This window comes from Stenella coeruleoalba (genome assembly GCF_951394435.1).
Source record: "Stenella coeruleoalba genome assembly, chromosome: 18".
Lineage (NCBI taxonomy): Eukaryota > Metazoa > Chordata > Mammalia > Artiodactyla > Delphinidae > Stenella > Stenella coeruleoalba.
The window spans coordinates 78102849-78113607 of NC_137164.1; positions in this window are offsets into that span (position 1 = coordinate 78102849).

The window sequence follows — 10759 nt, forward strand, 5'->3', positions numbered from 1 at the left end:
GTACGGGTTAGGATTAGGGGACGGGTGAGGGTCAGGCTTCGGGGAAGGGTTAGGGTTAGGGTTCGGGCTAGGGTTAGGGTTAGGGGACGGGGACGGTTTAGGGTCCCGGTGAGGGTACGGCAACGCTTTAGGGGGAGCGTGCGTGTGAGGGCGTGGGTTAGTGTTAGCGTACGGGTTAGGATTAGGGGAGGGGTGAGGGTCAGGCTTCGGAGAAGGGTTAGGGTTAGGGTTCGGGCTAGGGTTAGGGGACGGGGACGGTTGAGGGTCCAGGTGAGGGTACGGCAACGCTTTAGGGGGAGCGTGCGTGTGAGGGCGCGGGTTAGTGTTAGCGTACGGGTTAGGATTAGGGGACGGGTGAGGGTCAGGCTTCGGGGAATGGTTAGGGTTAGGGTTCGGGCTAGGGTTAGGGTTAGGGGACGGGGACGGTTTAGGGTCCAGGTGAGGGTACGGCAACGCTTTAGGGGGAGCGTGCGTGTGAGGGCGTGGGTTAGTGTTAGCGTACGGGTTAGGATTAGGGGACGGGTGAGGGTCAGGCTTCGGGGAAGTGTTCGGGTTAGGGTTCGGGCTAGGGTTAGGGTTAGGGGACGGGGACGGTTTAGGGTCCAGGTGAGGGTACGGCAACGCTTTAGGGGGAGCGTGCATGTGAGGGCGCGGGTTAGTGTTAGCGTACGGGTTAGGATTAGGGGACGGGTGAGGGTCAGGCTTCGGGGAAGGGTTAGGGTTAGGGTTCGGGCTAGGGTTAGGGTTAAGGGACGGGGACGGTTTAGGGTCCCGGTGAGGGTACGGCAACGCTTTAGGGGGAGCGTGCGTGTGAGGGCGCGGGTTGGTGTTAGCGTACGGGTTAGGATTAGGGGAGGGGTGAGGGTCAGGCTTCGGGGAAGGGTTAGGGTTAGGGTTCGGGTTAGGGTTAGGGTTAGGGGACGGGGACGGTTTAGGGTCCAGGTGAGGGTACGGCAACGCTTTAGGGGGAGCGTGCGTGTGAGGGCGCGGGTTAGTGTTAGCGTACGGGTTACGATTAGGGGACGGGTGAGGGTCAGGCTTCGGGAAAGGGTTAGGGTTAGGGTTCGGGCTAGGGTTAGGGTTAGGGGACGGGGACGGTTTAGGGTCCAGGTGAGGGTACGGCAACGCTTTAGGGGGAGCGTGCGTGTGAGGGCGCGGGTTAGTGTTAGCGTACGGGTTAGGATTAGGGGACGGGTGAGGGTCAGGCTTCGGGGAAGGGTTAGGGTTAGGGTTCGGGCTAGGGTTAGGGTTAGGGGACGCGGACGGTTTAGGGTCCAGGTGAGGGTACGGCAACGCTTTAGGGGGAGCGTGCGTGTGAGGGCGCGGGTTAGTGTTAGCGTACGGGTTAGGATTAGGGGACGGGTGAGGGTCAGGCTTCGGGGAAGTGTAAGGGTTAGGGTTCGGGCTAGGGTTAGGGTTAGGGGACGGGGACGGTTTAGGGTCCAGGTGAGGGTACGGCAACGCTTTAGGGGGAGCGTGCGTGTGAGGGCGCGGGTTAGTGTTAGCGTACAGGTTAGGATTAGGGGACGGGTGAGGGTCAGGCTTCGGGGAAGTGTTAGGGTTAGGGTTCGGGCTAGTGTTAGGGTTAGGGGACGGGGACGGTTTAGGGTCCAGGTGAGGGTACGGCAACGCTTTAGGGGGAGCGTGCGTGTGAGGGCGCGGGTTAGTGTTAGCGTACGGGTTAGGATTAGGGGACGGGTGAGGGTCAGGCTTCGGGGAAGGGTTAGGGTTAGGGTTCGGGCTAGGGTTAGCGTTAGGGGACGGGGACGGTTTAGGGTCCAGGTGAGGGTACGGCAACGCTTTAGGGGGAGCGTGCGTGTGAGGGCGCGGGTTAGTGTTAGCGTACGGGTTAGGATTAGGGGACGGGTGAGGGTCAGGCTTCGGGGAAGGGTTAGGGTTAGGGTTCGGGCTAGGGTTAGGGTTAAGGGACGGGGACGGTTTAGGGTCCCGGTGAGGGTACGGCAACGCTTTAGCGGGAGCGTGCGTGTGAGGGCGCGGGTTAGTGTTAGCGTACGGGTTAGGATTAGGGGAGGCGTGAGGGTCAGGCTTCGTGGAAGGGTTAGGGTTAGGGTTCAGGCTAGGGTTAGGGTTAGGGGACGGGGACGGTTTAGGGTCCAGGTGAGGGTACGGCAACGCTTTAGGGGGAGCGTGCGTGTGAGGGCGCGGGTTAGTGTTAGCGTACGGGTTACGATTAGGGGACGGGTGAGGGTCAGGCTTCGGGAAAGAGTTAGAGTTAGGGTTCGGGCTAGGGTTAGGGTTAGGGGACGGGGACGGTTTAGGGTCCAGGTGAGGGTACGGCAACGCTTTAGGAGGAGCGTGCGTGTGAGGGCGCGGGTTAGTGTTAGCGTACGGGTTAGGATTAGGGGACGGGTGAGGGTCAGGCTTCGGGGAAGTGTAAGGGTTAGGGTTCGGGCTAGGGTTAGGGTTAGGGGACGGGGACGGTTTTGGGTCCAGGTGAGGGTACGGCAATGCTTTAGGGGGAGCGTGCGTGTGAGGGCGCGGGTTAGTGTTAGCGTACGGGTTTGGATTAGGGTACGGGTGAGGGTCAGGCTTCGGGGAAGGGTTAGGGTTAGGGTTCGGGCTAGGGTTAGGGTTAGGGGACGGGGACGGTTTAGGGTCCCGGTGAGGGTACGGCAACGCTTTAGGGGGAGCGTGCATGTGAGGGCGCGGGTTGGTGTTAGCGTACGGGTTAGGATTAGGGGACGGGTGAGTGTCAGGCTTCGGGGAAGAGTTAGGGTTAGGGTTCGGGCTAGGGTTAGGGTTAGGGGACGGGGACGGTTTACGGTCCAGGTGAGGGTACGGCAACGCTTTAGGGGGAGCGTGCGTGTGAGGGCGCGGGTTAGTGTTAGCGTACGGGTTAGGATTAGGGGACGGGTGAGGGTCAGGCTTCGGGGAAGGGTTAGGGTTAGGGTTCGGGCTAGGGTTAGGGTTAAGGGACGGGGACGGTTTAGGGTCCCGGTGAGGGTACGGCAACGCTTTAGGGGGAGCGTGCGTGTGAGGGCGCGGGTTAGTGTTAGCGTACGGTTTAGGATTAGGGGAGGGGTGAGGGTCAGGCTTCGGGGAAGGGTTAGGGTTAGGGTTCGGGCTAGGGTTAGGGTTAGGGGATGAGGACGGTTTAGGGTCCAGGTGAGGGTACGGCAACGCTTTAGGGGTGGCGTGCGTGTGAGGGCGCGGGTTAGTGTTAGCGTACGGGTTAGGATTAGGGGACGGGTGAGGGTCAGGCTTCGGGGAAGGGTTAGGTTTAGGGTTCGGGCTAGGGTTAGGGTTAGGGGACGGGGACGGTTTAGGGTCCAGGTGAGGGTACGGCAACGCTTTAGGGGGAGCGAGTGTGTGAGGGCGCGGGTTAGTGTTAGCGTACGGGTTAGGATTAGGGGACGGGTGAGGGTCAGGCTTCGGGGAAGGGTTAGGGTTAGGTTTCTGGCTAGGGTTAGGGTTAGGGGACGGGGACGGTTTAGGGTCCAGGTGAGGGTACGGCAACGCTTTAGGGGGAGCGTGCGTGTGAGGGCGCGGGTTAGTGTTAGCGTACGGGTTAGGATTAGGGGACGGGTGAGGGTCAGGCTTCGGGGAAGGGTTAGGGTTAGGGTTCGGGCTAGGGTTAGGGTTAGGGGACGGGGACGGTTTAGGGTCCAGGTGAGGGTACGGCAACGCTTTAGGGGGAGCGTGCGTGTGAGGGCGCGGGTTAGTGTTAGCGTACTGATTAGGATTAGGGGACGGGTGAGGGTCAGGCTTCGGGGAAGGGTTAGGGTTAGGTTTCAGGCTAGGGTTAGGGTTAGGGGACGGGGACGGTTTAGGGTCCAGGTGAGGGTACGGCAACGCTTTAGGGGGAGCGTGCGTGTGAGGGCGCGGGTTAGTGTTAGCGTACGGTTTAGGATTAGGGCACGCGTGAGGGTCAGGCTTCGGGGAAGGGTTAGGGTTAGGGTTCGGGCTAGGGTTAGGGTTAGGGGACGGGGACGGTTTAGGGTCCAGGTGAGGGTACGGCAACGCTTTAGGGGGAGCGTGCGTGTGAGGGCGCGGGTTAGTGTTAGCGTACGGGTTAGGATTAGGGGACGGGTGAGGGTCAGGCTTCGGGAAATGGTTAGGGTTAGGGTTCGGGCTAGGGTTAGGGTTAGGGGACGGGGACGGTTTAGGGTCCAGGTGAGGGTACGGCAACGCTTTAGGGGGAGCGTGCGTGTGAGGGCGCGGGTTAGTGTTAGCGTACGGGTTAGGATTAGGGGACGGGTGAGGGTCAGGCTTCGGGGAAGTGTTAGGGTTAGAGTTCGGGCTAGGGTTAGGGTTAGGGGACGGGGAAGGTTTAGGGTCCAGGTGAGGGTACGGCAACGCTTTAGGGGGAGCGTGCGTGTGAGGGCGCGGGTTAGCGTTAGCGTACGGGTTAGGAGTAGGGGACGGGTGAGGGTCAGGCTTCGGGGAAGGGTTAGGGTTAGGGTTTGGGCTAGGGTTAGGGTTAGGGGACGGGGACGGTTTAGGGTCCAGGTGAGGGTACGGCAATGCTTTAGGGGGAGCGTGCGTGTGAGGGCGCGGGTTAGTGTTAGCGTACGGGTTAGGATTAGGGGACGGGTGAGGGTCAGGCTTCGGGGAAGGGTTAGGGTTAGGGTTCGGGCTACGGTTAGGGTTAGGGGACGGGGACGGTTTAGGGTCCAGGTGAGGGTACGGCAACGCTTTAGGGGGAGCGTGCATGTGAGGGCGCGGGTTGGTGTTAGCGTACGGGTTAGGATTAGGGGACGGGTGAGGGTCAGGCTTCGGGGAAGGGTTAGGGTTAGGGTTCGGGCTAGGGTTAGGGTTAGGGGACGGGGACGGTTTAGGGTCCCGGTGAGGGTACGGCAACGCTTTAGGGGGAGCGTGCGTGTGAGGGCGTGGGTTAGTGTTAGCGTACGGGTTAGGATTAGGGGAGGGGTGAGGGTCAGGCTTCGGAGAAGGGTTAGGGTTAGGGTTCGGGCTAGGGTTAGGGGACGGGGACGGTTGAGGGTCCAGGTGAGGGTACGGCAACGCTTTAGGGGGAGCGTGCGTGTGAGGGCGCGGGTTAGTGTTAGCGTACGGGTTAGGATTAGGGGACGGGTGAGGGTCAGGCTTCGGGGAAGGGTTAGGGTTAGGGTTCGGGCTAGGGTTAGGGTTAGGGGACGGGGACGGTTTAGGGTCCAGGTGAGGGTACGGCAACGCTTTAGGGGGAGCGTGCGTGTGAGGGCGTGGGTTAGTGTTAGCGTACGGGTTAGGATTAGGGGACGGGTGAGGGTCAGGCTTCGGGGAAGGGTTAGGGTTAAGGTTCGGGCTAGGGTTAGGGTTAGGGACGGGGACGGTTTAGGGTCCAGGTGAGGGTACGGCAACGCTTTAGGGGGAGCGTGCGTGTGAGGGCGCGGGTTAGTGTTAGCGTACCGGTTAGGATTAGGGCACGGGTGAGGGTCAGGCTTCGGGGAAGGGTTAGGGTTAGGGTTAGGTTTCGGGCTAGGGTTAGGGTTAGGGGACGGGGACGGTTTAGGGTCCAGGTGAGGGTACGGCAACGCTTTAGGGGGAGCGTGCGTGTGAGGGCGCGGGTTAGCGTTAGCGTACGGGTTAGGATTAGGGGACGGGTGAGGGTCAGGCTTCGGGGAAGGGTTAGGGTTAGGGTTCGGGCTAGGGTTAGGGTTAGGGGACGGGGACGGTTTAGGGTCCAGGTGAGGGTACGGCAACGCTTTATGGGGAGCGTGCGTGTGAGGGCGCGGGTTAGTGTTAGCGTACGGGTTAGGATTAGGGGACGGGTGAGGGTCAGGCTTCGGGGAAGGGTTAGGGTTAGGGTTCGGGCTAGGGTTAGGGTTAGGGGACGGGGACTGTTTAGGGTCCAGGTGAGGGTACGGCAACGCTTTAGGGGGAGAGTGCGTGTGAGGGCGCGGGTTAGTGTTAGCGTATGGGTTAGGATTAGGGCACGGGTGAGGGTCAGGCTTCGGGGAAGGGTTAGGGTTAGGGTTCGGGCTAGGGTTAGGGTTAGGGGACGGGGACGGTTTAGGGTCCAGGTGAGGGTACGGCAACGCTTTAGGGGGAGCGTGCGTGTGAGGGCACGGGTTAGTGTTCGCGTACGGGTTAGGATTAGGGGACGGGTGAGGGTCAGGCTTCGGGGAAGGGTTAGGGTTAGGGTTCGGGCTCGGGTTAGGGTTAGGGGACGGGGACGGTTTAGGGTCCAGGTGAGGGTACGGCAACGCTTTAGGGGGAGCGTCCGTGTGAGGGCGCGGGTTAGCGTTAGCGAACGGGTTAGGATTAGGGGACTGGTGAGGGTCAGGCTTCGGGGAAGGGTTAGGGTTAGGGTTCGGGCTAGGGTTAGGGTTAGGGGACGGGGACGGTTTAAGGTCCAGGTGAGGGTTCGGCAACGCTTTAGGTGGAGCGTGCGTGTGAGGGCGCGGGTTAGTGTTAGCGTACGGGTTAGTATTAGGGGACGGGTTTGGGTCAGGCTTCGGGGAAGGGTTAGGGTTAGGGTTCGGGCTAGGGTTAGGGTTAGGGGACGGGGACGGTTTAGGGTCCAGGTGAGGGTACGGCAACGCTTTAGGGGGAGCGTCCGTGTGAGGGCGCGGGTCAGCGTTAGCGAACGGGTTAGGATTAGGGGACTGGTGAGGGTCAGGCTTCGCGGAAGGGTTAGGGTTAGGGTTCGGGCTAGGGTTAGGGTTAGGGGACGGGGATGGTTTAGGGTCCAGGTGAGGGTACGGCAACGCTTTAGGGGGAGCGTGCGAGTGAGGGCGCGGGTTAGTGTTAGCGTACGGGTTAGGATTAGGGGAGGGGTGAGGGTCAGGCTTCGGAGAAGGGTTAGGGTTAGGGTTCGGGCTAGGGTTAGGGGACTGGGACGGTTGAGGGTCCAGGTGAGGGTACGGCAACGCTTTAGGGGGAGCGTGCGTGTGAGGGCGCGGGTTAGTGTTAGCGTACGGGTTAGGATTAGGGGACGGCTGAGGGTCAACTTCGGGGAAGGGTTAGGGTTAGGGTTCGGGCTAGGGTTAGGGTTAGGGGACGGGGACGGTTTAGGGTCCAGGTGAGGGTACGGCAACGCTTTAGGGGGAGCGTGCGTGTGAGGGCGCGGGTTAGTGTTACCGTACGGGTTAGGATTAGGGGAGGGGTGAGGGTCAGGCTTCGGGGAAGGGTTAGGGTTATGGTTTGGGTTAGGGTTAGGGTTAGGGGACGGGGACGGTTTAGGGTCCAGGTGAGGGTACGGCAATGCTTTATGGGGAGCGTGCGTGTGAGGGCGCGGGTTAGTGTTAGCGTACGGGTTAGGATTAGGGGACGGGTGAGGGTCAGGCTTCGGGGAAGGTTAGGGTTAGGGTTCGGGCTAGGGTTAGGGTTAGGGGACGGGGACGGTTTAGGGTCCAGGTGAGGGTACGGCAACGCTTTAGGGGGAGCGTGCATGTGAGGGCGCGGGTTGGTGTTAGCGTACGGGTTAGGATTAGGGGACGGGTGAGGGTCAGGCTTCGGGGAAGGGTTAGGGTTAGGGTTCGGGCTAGGGTTAGGGTTAGGGGACGGGGACGGTTTAGGGTCCAGGTGAGGGTACGGCAACGCTTTAGGGGGAGCGTGCGTGTGAGGGCGCGGGTTAGTGTTAGCGTACGGGTTAGGATTAGGGGACGGGTGAGGGTCAGGCTTCGGGGAAGGGTTCGGGTTAGGGTTCGGCCTAGGGTTAGGGTTAGGGGACCGGGACGGTTTAGGGTCCAGGTGAGGGTACGGCAACGCTTTAGGGGGAGCGTGCGTGTGAGGGCGCGGGTTAGTGTTAGCGTACGGGTTAGGATTAGGGGACGGGTGAGGGTCAGGCTTCGGGGAAGGGTTAGGGTTAGGGTTCGGGCTAGGGTTAGGGTTAGGGGACGGGGACGGTTTAGGGTCGAGGTGAGGGTACGGCAACGCTTTAGGGGGAGCGTGCGTGTGAGGGCGCGGGTTAGTGTTAGCGTACGGGTTAGGATTAGGGGACGGCTGAGGGTCAGGCTTCGGGGAAGGGTTAGGGTTAGGGTTCGGGCTAGGGTTAGGGTTAGGGGACGGGGACGGTTTAGGGTCCAGGTGAGGGTACGGCAACGCTTTAGGGGGAGCGTGCGTGTGAGGGCGCGGGTTAGTGTTAGCGTACGGGTTAGGATTAAGGGACGGGTGAGGGTCAGGCTACGGGGAAGGGTTAGGGTTAGGGTTCGGGCTAGGGTTAGGGTTAGGGGACGGGGACGGTTTAGGGTCCCGGTGAGGGTACGGCAACGCTTTAGGGGGAGCGTGCGTGTGAGGGCGCGGGTTAGTGTTAGCGTACGGGTTAGGATTAGGGGAGGGGTGAGGGTCAGGCTTCGGGGAAGGGTTAGGGTTAGGGTTCGGGCTAGGGTTAGGGTTAGGGGACGGGGACGGTTTAGGGTCCCGGTGAGGGTACGGCAACGCTTTAGGGGGAGCGTGCGTGTGAGGGCGCGGGTTAGTGTTAGCGTACGGGTTAGGATTAGGGGAGGGGTGAGGGTCAGGCTTCGGAGAAGGGTTAGGGTTAGGGTTTGGGCTAGGGTTAGGGGACGGGGACGGTTTAGGGTCCAGGTGAGGGTACGGCAACGCTTTAGGGGGAGCGTGCATGTGAGGGCGCGGGTTGGTGTTAGCGTACGGGTTAGGATTAGGGGACGGGTGAGGGTCAGGCTTCGGGGAAGGGTTAGGGTTAGGGTTCGGGCTAGGGTTAGGGTTAGGGGACGGGGACGGTTTAGGGTCCAGGTGAGGGTACGGCAACGCTTTAGGGGGAGCGTGCGTGTGAGGGCGCGGGTTAGTGTTAGCGTACGGGTTAGGATTAGGGGACGGGTGAGGGTCAGGCTTCGGGGAAGGGTTCGGGTTAGGGTTCGGCCTAGGGTTAGGGTTAGGGGACCGGGACGGTTTAGGGTCCAGGTGAGGGTACGGCAACGCTTTAGGGGGAGCGTGCGTGTGAGGGCGCGGGTTAGTGTTAGCGTACGGGTTAGGATTAGGGGACGGGTGAGGGTCAGGCTTCGGGGAAGGGTTAGGGTTAGGGTTCGGGCTAGGGTTAGGGTTAGGGGACGGGGACGGTTTAGGGTCGAGGTGAGGGTACGGCAACGCTTTAGGGGGAGCGTGCGTGTGAGGGCGCGGGTTAGTGTTAGCGTACGGGTTAGGATTAGGGGACGGCTGAGGGTCAGGCTTCGGGGAAGGGTTAGGGTTAGGGTTCGGGCTAGGGTTAGGGTTAGGGGACGGGGACGGTTTAGGGTCCAGGTGAGGGTACGGCAACGCTTTAGGGGGAGCGTGCGTGTGAGGGCGCGGGTTAGTGTTAGCGTACGGGTTAGGATTAAGGGACGGGTGAGGGTCAGGCTACGGGGAAGGGTTAGGGTTAGGGTTCGGGCTAGGGTTAGGGTTAGGGGACGGGGACGGTTTAGGGTCCCGGTGAGGGTACGGCAACGCTTTAGGGGGAGCGTGCGTGTGAGGGCGCGGGTTAGTGTTAGCGTACGGGTTAGGATTAGGGGAGGGGTGAGGGTCAGGCTTCGGGGAAGGGTTAGGGTTAGGGTTCGGGCTAGGGTTAGGGTTAGGGGACGGGGACGGTTTAGGGTCCCGGTGAGGGTACGGCAACGCTTTAGGGGGAGCGTGCGTGTGAGGGCGCGGGTTAGTGTTAGCGTACGGGTTAGGATTAGGGGAGGGGTGAGGGTCAGGCTTCGGAGAAGGGTTAGGGTTAGGGTTTGGGCTAGGGTTAGGGGACGGGGACGGTTGAGGGTCCAGGTGAGGGTACGGCAACGCTTTAGGGGGAGCGTGCGTGTGAGGGCGCGGGTTAGTGTTAGCGTACGGGTTAGGATTAGGGGACGGCTGAGGGTCAGGCTTCGGGGAAGGGTTAGGGTTAGGGTTCGGGCTAGGGTTAGGGTTAGGGGACGGGGATGGTTTAGGGTCCAGGTGAGGGTACGGCAACGCTTTAGGGGGAGCGTGCGTGTGAGGGCGCGGGTTAGTGTTAGCGTACGGGTTAGGATTAGGGGAGGGGTGAGGGTCAGGCTTCGGGGAAGGGTTAGGGTTAGGGTTCGGGCTAGGGTTAGGGTTAGGGGACGGGGACGGTTTAGGGTCCAGGTGAGGGTACGGCAATGCTTTAGGGGGAGCGTGCGTGTGAGGGCGCGGGTTAGTGTTAGCGTACGGGTTAGGATTAGGGGACGGGTGAGGGTCAGGCTTCGGGGAAGGGTTAGGGTTAGGGTTCGGGCTAGGGTTAGGGTTAGGGGACGGGGACGGTTTAGGGTCCAGGTGAGGGTACGGCAACGCTTTAGGGGGAGCGTGCATGTGAGGGCGCGGGTTGGTGTTAGCGTACGGGTTAGGATTAGGGGACGGGTGAGGGTCAGGCTTCGGGGAAGGGTTAGGGTTTGGTTTCGGGCTACGGTTAGGGTTAGGGGATGGGGATGGTTTAGCGTCCAGGTGAGGGTACGGCAACGCTTTAGGGGGAGCGTGCGTGTGAGGGCGCAGGTTAGTGTTAGCGTACGGGTTAGGATTAGGGGACGGGTGAGGGTCAGGCTTTGGGGAAGGGTTAGGGTTAGGGTTCGGGCTAGGGTTAGGGTTAGGGGACGGGGACGGTTTAGGGTCCCGGTGAGGGTACGGCAACACTTTAGGGGGAGCGTGCATGTGAGGGCGCGGGTTAGTGTTAGCGTACGGGTTAGGATTAGGGGACGGGTGAGGGTCAGGCTTCGGGGAAGGGTTAGGGTTAGGGTTCGGGCTAGGGTTAGGGTTAGGGGACGGGGACGGTTTAGGGTCCAGGTGAGGGTACGGCAACGCTTTAGGGGGAGCGTGCGTGTGAGGGCGCGGGTTAGAGTTAGCGTATGGGTTAGGATTAGGGCACGGGTGAGGGTCA